Here is a 12241-nt window from a genome sequence, read left to right as displayed (position 1 = left end):
ATTCAGAAAGTTCAGCTAGTCTTGATTGTCTGTGTAAAATTGAAACCACCAAAATTTGAGGAAAAAAAGACAGCTATATCTTTATGCTACACTCCAAACTTTCAAATAATTGTTGCCCTGCACAATGCGGATCTTGTAAACTCCTGAGGTTGATTTCTGGGAATATAAAAGGAATTGACCCAATACCAGTGAGCAGGTCAGACATCTGTATATTTACATGAGTTTGCCTTCTGAAGTGTTTATGGATCAATAATAGCAATTGACGAGCATTAAAACAGCTGCTGTATGGACCACTGAAGTGCCTGGGGGCTGTTGCATAGTTTTCCTCACTCAATATACACTTCCATAAGGAAAACCAAATCCTTCAGAAAAATTTATTGACTAGGCAAATAACATAACAAATAATGGAGAAGAGAGAAAAAATATTACTAATATAGATTTTTTTCAAAATAAGTATATTAAAAATGCAGAAAAGGCGACGTTGATTTTAATTTGCTTGTGGCTTTTTAAAAAATATACTGAAATAAATAGGGTTTTCTCCACTCAGATTCCTTTTTCCATCTTTTTCTATTTTGAACTTAAAAAAGCATAATAAAGTTGACATTTTATTTTATTTATTTTTGTTGAAAAGAAATTCTTCTTACTCACTTCTTCCTAGAGGTGTTTGAAAAGGAAGTTTTAGGTGTGACAATGACTCAGGTGGAAGTTTGACTTGTAGAGAAGAGTGATTCTTCCATCTTACAGTGAAATACCTCATGCTGGCCACTTTCAGAGAGAGGATGTGGGGTTGGATGTCCAGTGGATTTGAGCCGGTTGGGCACCTCGTTACTACCAACCGAATATCAAGAAGAATTGGGAGGGCTGTTTGTTACAGGTATTGCTCGGAAAGGGACTGCCAAGCTTAGCAGCATGTAGTTTTGATTCTGCTCAACACTTTCAACATAATACTCACTAATCTGGGGCATGTGCCTTTTCTGTGGGCTGAACCCTCCATATAGCAGTTTCTTCCCACTGATGCAAAAATACTAAGGGGTTGTAAACAGTCACAGACACAGATGGTCTATTGCCATAGTAGCTGTGAGTGCCACACTCTGCAGGATATTGGCCATTGACAGCACTTGTGTGAACCAAGGACAAGGGAGAACTTCATCCTCATGCTGCATGCAGGGACCATGAGTAGGGGGAAGGGGTGACTTGGCTACTCCTTGTCAGGGCACCTGCTACTGTTGCTGGTTTGGGGAAGGCACTCCTAGCATGAGTCATTGCCTACCAAAACAGGCACAGAAAGCACTTGGGGTAATTCACCCTACAAAGGTGTCTCTTTTTCCACAGGCTGCCAAAGGTGACTGGACCAGATCATTTAGACATTGACCTGTTAGCTTGAATACACCTTATGTATCTTTCTGAATTTATAAAGGCTTCTGTGGTAGGGGTGGCAACTGCACAGACATGTCTTTGACCTCAGGCCAATTCTCGTGCTTTGATGCTTCATCAGTTCTCAGCCCCGTGCTGTAAAAATGCAACCTGAAATCAGTGGGAAACAGAAAGCACTGAGCACTTCCCAGTGCTCCTGAAGGTCAGTTTCTTTGTGTGTCCCATGCCTTGACACTTGTGTTCATGAAGTGAATGTTGGCCTGAGCAGAGAGGTTTTAGCTACACTCTGAAATGTAGCTCCTGCCAGAGGGAGCTGGGACTAAAGAATTTAATCTGAGGAGTCTGGAGGCAGCTGAGATAATTTATGGACAGAGCGGACAGGAGGATACATGGCTTCAAAAATTTTGTTAGTTTGTGTAATATGCAAGGAAGACAATGTAATGGAGCATGTATACATGGAAATAGTACAAATATTTTGCCAGCGTCCTTAGGGTATTGGGAAAAGATTTCCGCTCTACTAGTTGAATTGTCATGAGGGATTTTCAAGGGTCAAGTTCCATATTGCAAGGAGGATATGAAACTTTTAGGCCACTTATTGCATGGACATGTGAAGCAAAGATTGTGCATGCTTGGAGGTTGTAAAAACAATTGGCTCTTTTATGTTTGAAAAGAGGCTTTGTGTCATGGGCTGTATTGCATCACTGAATCTTAATCTCTTGAAAGGCATGATTGAGAAGACAGTGCTGTGCATGCTGAAGGAGTATGGCAGGCTCATTAGAGGGTCTACAATGAACCCTCACAAGAAGTGGCATAGTAGAAGCTGCACATCACATGACTCGCACAGATTGCAAAATATGAAACTCAGCAGTGAACATGATATACCTTTTTAAAGGGGCCCAGTAAACTGAAGAAAAAAAAATCAAATTCCTGGGGAGCCTTCCCTCATGCTATGACCACAGAGAGTTTCCAACAGAAAATATTTTGTCTCCATGGCATATTCTTGCAATACTTTTCCATTATTCTCTGAACTTTGAGTCACTTCAGCTTTGTTGTGAGGAAGTAGAATAGCACACGATCTTACCCTGCTTCAGGTGCAGGTTGGGAGGTACTCTCTGGAATGTTAGAAGCACCTGGACAGGCTTTTAGACGCTGGAAAACTTCAGGCATTTGTTAGATGTGGAGGGTTGGTAACGACTTTTGAACAGGACATTGACACACATAGAAACAAGAACAGAGAATAAAAGCAGTGATGGGTCATTGAAGTGGTTTATACTTCTTCTGGTATTACTAACATGCAGAAAATGACAAAACAGATTTTTCATGTTTTTTAACAGGTCCAGCTTTCCATAAGTTGCTACCAAGATCCTTTTATCACTGTTTTATCACTAAATCCTTGTGGATGTCTCAAAGGAGATTTTATTTTTAGAACTTCTTGTAGTTCATCTTTAAGTTGAAGTCTCAAGTGCGGTTTTGCTGTACTCTCTGTCCAGGTTATTGTTACATTTTCTACATATTACAGCTTAGTAACATAATACAGTACATGACCTAAGGCTTCCTTGCACACATAAACCAGCAAATTATTATTTTATTTTACAGCCACTCCAACTACATACTAAAATCATCTGGGAAAGTGTTTTCTAGTGATTGATACGATAGACAAAAATAAATTGCATTGTATTTTATACTTAATAGGAAGACACGTGTTTAAGAAAAACAGTAGCAATCAGCAATACATATGGTACTTCACATGATTAAAAAGATATGAACTAATAATGTCCAGATGAGAAACCTCATACCATACTTCAGCATTTTCCTCTAATTTTCTGTTCCACAGCAGCAATGAAGGAAACTTTATCTTTTCTTTCATTTTTTTTGGTGGCAGATCGTAATATTTCTTTAAAACCGCACATGACACAGGGCAAACCAGTAAGCAATAACACTTTGTGAAGCAGGTGGCCTGTCTGCTTTTCTGCTCAGTGGTTGCCAGTGCATTTTTCAGCTAAGAAAGGAGCTGTTTCATTGAGTAATTTTAGAAACATATAGTGAGATTCGTCAGGCTGATAAAGAGTGTTAATGGAAAGAGGAGAAAAGTGTCTAAATACAAATATTTGACTTGTCTGCTCTGTCCTTCTGTCAGTGGATAGTGTGCTATTAGTCTTCTTGGATTTCCTTCATTACTCAGTCTGCAGTTTAAGCTACACTGATGTCTCTTCTGCCACAGCAAAACCTTTTCCAGTGTATATACTTTTCTTGTCCTCGCCTGTGGATGAGCTGCCCCATATCAATGATTCAGTTAATCCAGGTACATTTTATTTTGTGAAGCATTTACTACTTCTTCTTTCCAGGCCACAGCAGAGATTGAAATGCTTTATTACTATCAGTAATAACCTGAATTGCTAAGCATGTTCCTAGAGTTTGTAAGAAAGGAAAATCATGTGGTGAACAGGAAAAGCAGAAAATCTTACCTTTGGCCAGCTTTTCTTGGTGTAGCATGTTTCTTTAGGTGCTGTATAGTTAATTTGCATTATGTGTAAAGACTAATGCTACAGGGTCCTTTCTTAGATCCTTAGGTGTTCCCCAAAGGCTGGCAATACAAAGAAAAAAGAAGATCAGATGACCAACAATTTAGAATAAGCTCATGCTAAAGTGTGGTTCTACTCAGAAAAAGGGACTGTAAAACTAGCACCTTTTTACTCAACACATTCTACTCATATTAAGTTGTATGAACTTCTTTTATTGGCAAAAATAAGCTTTTACTGTTTTTTAACACCTGGTCAGTGCAGTGATGCTTGAGTGAATTGAATTGTATTCAGTCTTGGACTTTGTCAGCAGAGTCATGTACTTGTTACCTTTGCGCATAATTATTTGGAGCAATGAAATTTCACTGATTTTACTGCAGGGATATTGAATTCCAAGGTGATATTGCTTTGGTAGCTGATGACCTTACTAGGGCTACAGCACACTCAGAAGCTGCTGGGTGAACTTCAGGTAGAAAAGACAGTTTAACTGCCAAAGTCTGGGATGAAAGTGTGGATTAGTGGAAGCTCAGACTGAAAACTAAGAGTGTTTGGGACAGAAATTAATGATAAGAAATGACAATACTGGAGTCTTGACATTCAAAAAGTCGCTGAAGGACCAAAGCCATAGTTAATACCTAATAAAAGCCTGGCCTGTGCCTTGGTGAATTGCTCTTCAGGCTACCACAGGTTTCAGTGCTGCAGATTTCAACATGAACAGTGATGTAATTTCCAATAGAGCTATCTGAAGCAGTCTTGTAGGAAATTCAGACGTTCTGAAAGCCTTTCTAAACTGAGCAAAACATAAAACTTGTTGTTTTGAAATTTCCTGTGGGAAGGAAATAAAAAAAAAAGGGGTGGGGGTAATATGCAGCATCAAAGACAGCGATTGTTCTCAGAGTCTCCTGGGGTGTCCTGAAATGGAGGAACCACCCACTCTAGATGGGTTATGGACAAACTTTGGAGCATGTAATATTTGCTTCTGCTTCTTGCCTTGCTATTTGCTTAGTGGACACAGACTGCAGCTCTTTCAGGCTTTCTCACCTGGTGTTAGTGGTCTAAGTCCCAGGTGTTCCTGTTAAAGCTGGGTTGCCAGAGGCTCTCATCCTCCTCAGTTGGTGCAAAAGGTTTGGGTGCCCCAAGGCTCCTGGTTGAAGGAGGTTAGGATGGTGAAGTGGTGACAGGCAGTAGGTCACAGAAGTCCTAGCATCACCACACTCAACACTTGTCAGATACATGGCTATGATCTCCCATGTATCTCCTCCCTTATTCAAAAGCTGAGTTGCTCCTCCCCAATGCCATCCGGGTGGTTCTGCTAGTAAAAGTAATTTCTGTTCAGACTTTTCTCTCCTTTCTGAGGTGGGGAATGAAGGCATCAATTGCCTTCACAGTTCTTTGTGGTGAAGCTATGTACTGCAAGCTAATGGTCTGGACACTGTGCAATGGGATGAAAAACCTGATCCGTTTCACATAGGTTTTAATGAAAGTATAAGTAATGGCTTCCACCACCAAACAAGACAGAGATGATGACTTTATGATCTTCTTCAACAGTGACCTGGATTATCTACTCTTCTAGAGTATAAAATTTTTCTGTGATGATTTATGGAAGTGCATCAGCAGAAATTGAAGAAATGAAGAAAATTGCTTTGCTGGCACCCAGAGCCTTGCTATGGTCTCTGCCACATCTGGGCTTTGTGTTTCTTCACCTTTTGTTTTACATAAAGGAAAGAGAGCCACATTCCTACCCTGCTGTAAACTAACTCTGCCATAAAGTAACCAAGTAGATGTCAGCCAGTGGCATCTGGTTTCATCTCTAAAGTGAATGCTGGCCTCTACAGCAGGCTAAGTCCTTTCACAAGAGGCCAGAAGGGTGGGAAAATAAGAAACTCCTACAGGTTTGTCTTCTTTATTAAAATAAATGGATCGCCATATGAATAGACAGTTCACAATTCATCAGGGAAAAATCAATACAGAGGAGGTTTTTCACTACAGTTTATTGGACAGAGAACCTTATATGCTTAAATACCATGAGGACATGGGAAGCCAGGTACACCTCCAAATATTTCAAATAAAAACAGAATTTTCTAAACACTGGCAGTGATTTTCTTTGTAAATAGGTTTAACCTTGGACCTTCTGTCATCTTGTATTTTTACACAGGAAATTAATTTTCTACATCCTCTGTGTGTGCAGAGAAGACAGAGAGTCAAAAAACTCCAAGGGATTTCCAAAAAAGCCTCCATATAAATTTTAAAATTAAACAGATGTTATATGATTACCATTAAATCTGAGCCATGGGTTCCTAGGTTATAAACTATACATGATGTTCTGAAGCAAGAGATGAAATAGATTTTTTTCAATTACTGAAGGTTTTCCAGATCAAAAAGATCAGGATTTAGATGAATCCATATAGGCCTTGTGTTCCAACAAGGGTTTATAAACATCCTAAATAAGTAAATGCTCTCATAATAGCTTGTAAATGGCTACGAGTAGAGATGCTCGATGACTGTCCAGCTCTGCTGGGAATGCAGTTACGCACTGCCAAGAGCCTGCCCATTGAGACTGCTGTCCTCAGTGGGCACTGGAGTGGATCCCAGGTGAGTGAAGGATAAGACCATCTGCTTGCCTGGTCATTTCCTGCAATCCTTGTTCCATGCCTGTAGTTCCAGAATAAATGCCTGCATCCTGTGTCTTCTAGTTCAAAATTGCTACATTATGCAACTTTGTGCTGGAGAAAGGAAGTCTTTGAGAGGGGAGAGAACAGTCCCCATCTGCTATAGCCATGGGACTGGCTTCCCTCCTTGTTCCCCTTGTCGTCCGCTGCCTCCATTCTGTTGCTGTAAGCTACCCTGAGCACACAGGGTGGGCTTTTGAAGGAAGCGAGCAGCCCATATCCTCTACTCCCAGCCTGGCCTGCCCTCAATGGCACTCAACCACTCCCTGCCATAGTGCCTTTCCCACAGCCAGCTGGGGTTGCAGAGTCATCGACTTGCGCTGATTGATTTTAATCACAGTGCTCTCCTTTTCTTCACTTGGACTAATTCGAAGTTTTTAAGAAGCTGGCATATCCAGTCACTATTATTGTGTTTATGTTTGTTTTCTTCAGCTTTTGCCTGGTTTCTAGGTGTTGAGGAGGTTTCCTAAAACCAAGACAGGGTGATTACTCATTATGGTCCCCTGAACATTTGATGTGAATATCATTATGATTTCTGTTATGGCTTTTCTTAAAGGCTGTTGTCTACCTTTGAATATAGATTCACATAATGTAGTATTGTCACTTCCAAACCAGACATCTAGTCTGATCATTGATCACTGACACCTTCTTATGCTGTATAGTGAACAAGAGAGGATGTTTCATCACACCCTACAATTCGTTTTTTATGTTACTGTAGACCAGCTGTCTAACAGCAGATGAGATAAAACCACTCTAGCCACATGCAACCTCTAAGTTACATATTCTTCTACTGTATGACTGACTTTACCTTTTGTACAGCTCTGGCTGTGGAATTAACCCAGCAATTAGTAGTAAGTGCTGGACTCAATTCTCCTTTCAGTAACCCTAGGGAGTCAGTTATGAAATCATGGGAGTTATCTGACAGTGAACATCATGTTCCACAGAGATAGGAGTCATGTTGAGGATCAGGGTGCTAGGGATGATGCTCATGCAGAAGTGTGTGTGTTTTGGAGCCTGAAAATAGAAGTGGAAGCATCTCCTGTGCCTTCCCTCTTGCACTGAACCTTGACTTCACTCTTGGAGACATGTTACCGGCCTAGAGGCATGACAGGGAAGTAGCCTTAAAGAGACTGAAAAAGAAAGCCCAAGGATAGGAAGAAAAATACTTATAGCATGCAACAGGTAGAAGTGGCAAACTTGACCTTGTCTGGATAAGGAACTGGAGCTGTGATGAGAGGTGTTCCCCTGTAGAAGAAGACCTCCAATGTGCAAGGGAAAGAAGAGACAAAAGCCAGTTCACATCAGTTTTTTCGTGTAAATGGAACATCAAGCAATTCAGAGATGAACCACCTAAGCATCACAGAACTAACAAAACCCTTCACACTGTCACTTGATTTTCTATGCCAGCCCCATGTTTCTGTTCGCCACAGAGGAATCACACAGTATTTTCTCCGCTCTCATGTACAGAGTGAAGACTCGGTGAATGTGAGAATGTATTTTCATTCTGTTGGCATAAGATTGTGTCTCTAAGACATGTAATATTTTGTCACTTCAGTGGTGTAGACTTTCTGTACCGCAATGAAGGGTGACTTTCCATGCTTCCTTTTATCTTTCCAAATACGTCCCTGTTCAGCTTTATTTTCATCTTGATTTCCTCCATCTGGTTTTCATCTGACTCTGAACAGCTGTCCAAGGTGTGTATATATGTCCTTTTGCTTGTTTCATCTTTGCTGAGATGCCTTTCTGCTGAATGCCTGCTTAACATGACTGTTATTTGGATTAATTTCATTTTTAATCTTACTTCTGGCCTTCATGACGGAGCTCCTCTGTCAACTTCCTGTTGTTTATGATCTTCAAATGTGCACAGATCAATTCAGTCATTCTTAAAAATTAAACAAAAAGTAACACCATATAGCATTCGGTACTGAGTAATTAATGCCATTAATGTTAACGGCTTTCCCTCCCAAATGCCATTCAACTAAAGAGCTTGACTAACCCAGTTTGGAGATAACTAGGAAAGTATGAAGATTATTTCTTTTGCATATTCCTTTTCCCTTGGAAACACCAGGTGGTGCATTGTGGGATTTCTGCTTTGTGGCTGGAAAGGGAAAATACCAGGAACATTTAAGGGGCTATGAAAACACACCACACTGCTGAGGTGAAAAAATAGAAGATTCCACTGAAACCTGTAAGGCTGCCCTCTGAATGCTCTAAAAACTATGACGAGCTTTCCTTTTTGGAGGAACTGCAGAAGCGCTAATAGAAGAGCCAGAGCTGGCCTCCAAGCCAGGCTCATGGCTCTCATTAATTATTGCATGGACTCTTCTCTTACTCCCTAACTTCACCTTGTATCTTCCCTGACTTATCTTCGTGATTTCTACCACATCAGCATGCAGCAATCAAATCTGTATGATTTACATACCTCTTCCCCCTCCCCTGGAAAACCAATGTTTTCAGAGGATTCATTTGTGTAATTGTGGGGAAAAGGGAACTCCATAATGCTTTTTTGAAACATCCTGTGTACAGGGTGTGTTTGCTGGCTTTTTAATTCAAAACAATTAATTCACTGCTGTTTGTCTCACCTGCAGAACACTAGCTTTCAGGTAAATTCCAGCACTTGGCACACAATGCATAGTTGATTGTGTCTTGCTAGCCTGACTACTGCGTTGGAAATGGTACAGACAGACATAGAGTGCATCTTTAGACAGGTCCATCACAGAAAGAATCGATGGTTTAATCACAGAGGTGTTGAGACATAAGGAATGCATTGCTGTAATGCAACTGGATTTTTTTAAAGAACAATGAAATACACAGATAAGCTAGAGAGAACAGAAGCACAAGCTTGCATAGTTAGTGGGATTAAAAAATTGAAATAGCATACACAAGAAAAAAATACCAGGGGAAAGGGTTCTCTGTACTTAGTTAGACATCTAGAGGTATCTTTTACGGTGGTTTTGAGCTCATACATATACTTTGATGTGTATTGTGCATACTTTCATCTGATTATTCTTTCCAAAAGATAAATCAGATACATTCTGGACACATCTGACCTTTTTTTAAATTTTATTTTATTTTTTTTTCAAGAGCTTCAGGAGAATTTATCTTCATTCAAAAGGATGTACGTTTAACTTTTTCCCCATTAAAAAAAAAAATCACCTGATACCAATTAGAATTCCTTTACTGCTGGGCTGATTTATAGTACTGTAATACAGCACTGAAAATATGAAAGCAGAGAAGCGATATTTCAAAATGCAGCATAAAATCAACAATAAAAATGTATATTTATAACCTGAGAAGTATGATTTCATCTTGGAGAATTACCAAGCTAATAGCAGTAATAAGCATGATTTTAGTTGTACCATATTGTACTTATTAAACACTTCAGGGGACTTGTGAATAAATCAAATCACAAGATCATTTCTGGATATTTGAACGTATTTTTAGATATTATAAAAATGTGGAAAACTATCACAACTGGTTATCATTTGTTCATGTTTTCCAAAAAAGGTTTCAATCATAAACCTCATTGTTACATCCTTCAAGATATTGGGCTGATGCCCGCAGGCTTGAAAAGTGACTCCATTTAATAAATATAGATTTAATATCTTTTGGAGATAAAATTAAAGCAGAAAAAGTCTGTGCAATAATATGAATTACAATCACTATCCCAGGAAATCTTGTTTGGTGTAGAGAGGATGTTTCAGAGGAAGGCAGAGAAATGTTTTAGTAATAAAGATGGGCCATAACTGAAACCCTGGAGCCAAGCTTGTGAGCTACAATATGGAAAGTTTGGATTCAGACTCATACTTTGAGGATTTATCATGGGCAGAACTCCAGCCTTGAGGGATGAGATTTTCCTCATGAAAGTGAATGAGTGAAGGAATGGAGCTTTTTATTATTCATTACTACTATTATTACCTGTGGTATAGTGAAGTCCAGAAGACACAGGTAAAACTGGCACTCTGTTGTGCTAGGTGCTGCACAAACTGAAGGTAAAATAAAGGTGTTACTTTGAGAATGATACAAGATAGACAACTAAGAGGAATAGTTGGAATGGAAGCAGACATAGCAAAGTGAGAGCACACCATTGAGTTGGAATGAAATTTGAAGTTTGCAGATGACAACAGGCAAACAGCATTTCCCAGTGCTCCAGCTGTGTCCGCAAGACAACAAACGAGCAGCTGATTCCTTTAGGAGCTAGAGCCCTTAAATAATCTGGTGTTGCTTGAGCTCCATGGGAGCTATTTTTTATACCAGTTTACAATTAGCAATTTACACCACATAAGAACTTGGCCTCACACCGTCTGCTTTGCTGTTTGTGGGACCATGTGGTCCACTGGAGATTCACAGATGCAGAAGATGTAAGTCTGAAGTCCACCAGGCAGAAAGGCTTTTTCCATGTTGATCCAGTTGTGGGATGGGGATCTTGCTTTGTAACAATAATTTTGAAAGCTGTGGTAGCTCCTTCATGTTTTTCCTCATGCCTGCTCTTTACTTTAAAACAAAATAAAGTGTTCCTTAGATTTTATTTTCAGTAGATTAAACAATAAGATTGCAGGAAGCCACTGCCTTCCACCAGCCTTCTTTTCAGCTTTAAAATATCCTGTGGTATTATTTTTCAGAGTTTATGGTGAAGCAAATTCTTTCGTGGTGTGAACACCATGAAATGACAACTTTCAGGTCATAGTGAACTGTTCTGGCTGAGTTAAAAACTCTTGAAAATAAAGATTGTAACAGAAATACTAGTGGAAGCCTTTATGACAGTAGCATGAACAAAGCTCTGCTGTAATGTTTTCTGGAAACAGAGCCATAATGATTTGTTCAGGAATCTGTTCTGATCTCATCATAAAGGGAAAAGTATTCTTGTCAAATTTAATTCCAAATCTTCTATAATCCAGTGCATATTTCCAACAAACACTATCAATATACATGCAGCTTTTAGAAAATCTTTTTTTATTCTACAGTACCAAGAGTGAGCAATTAGAAAAAAGAGATGTTAATGACATTCTTCAAAAATAGCAGGACAAGTAAAGTACAATCAATTGCTGCATTGTAAATTGGAGAAGGAAGTAAAAGCTATTGTTTTTTCTACTGCAGGGCTTGCACTGTTCTGACAGTATGCTTTCAGATGTTCTTCTTGGGTAAAAGAACTGACTTCCTTGGTGGACCCCCGAAATGTTTTCACTAGTGTTACAGATACATTTATATATGTCGCTGTATAGAATGTATGAGCTTGATTTCCTCAGTTACCCATCACAGACACATAGTAGACTGTGAAACAACAAACTGAAAGCAACTAACAGAAGACATATGTACATTGCACAACAGTCTATGGGACAGAAACACGGCAGAGAGCTCTGGATCTCCAATGACTCAATGGAGTGAAAGGGATGCACTGTGAAAGTGTGAAAATAACAACTTATTTGTAATTAACTTCTGTTTCTATCTCTTCACAGTCTGAACTACACAGCACAGATGTGTCCTGACAGACAAATATGAACCAAAGAGAGTCTCACGAGGCCCCCTCACAGGAGGGTGAGTTTAAAAAGAAAAGTAAATTTGGAATCCATACCTAAAAATATGGGTGTGGGAGAGTGTTTTGTCAACAATAGAGCTTGCAAACCTTGTTATGTCTCTCGGGCAAGCTTGAGAAAATTAAAGGAGAGTTCTCAGGTTATT

The 12241-nt window shown here is 39.5% G+C and overlaps 1 long non-coding RNA gene across 2 annotated transcripts in view; it reads left to right on the top strand.

Annotated features, from left to right (window-relative positions):
- Positions 1–12241, top strand: part of LOC135577434 (uncharacterized) — a 60300-nt gene that overhangs the window by 24292 nt on the left and 23767 nt on the right. For both annotated transcript variants that reach the window (XR_010469227.1, XR_010469226.1), the window contains one exon: positions 12019–12097. This is a non-coding gene — a long non-coding RNA (uncharacterized LOC135577434). The remainder of the gene's footprint in view (positions 1–12018; positions 12098–12241) is intronic.

The sequence above is a fragment of the Columba livia genome, chromosome Z (assembly GCF_036013475.1).
Source record: "Columba livia isolate bColLiv1 breed racing homer chromosome Z, bColLiv1.pat.W.v2, whole genome shotgun sequence".
Lineage (NCBI taxonomy): Eukaryota > Metazoa > Chordata > Aves > Columbiformes > Columbidae > Columba > Columba livia.
This window is presented reverse-complemented; position numbering and strand designations above follow the sequence as displayed.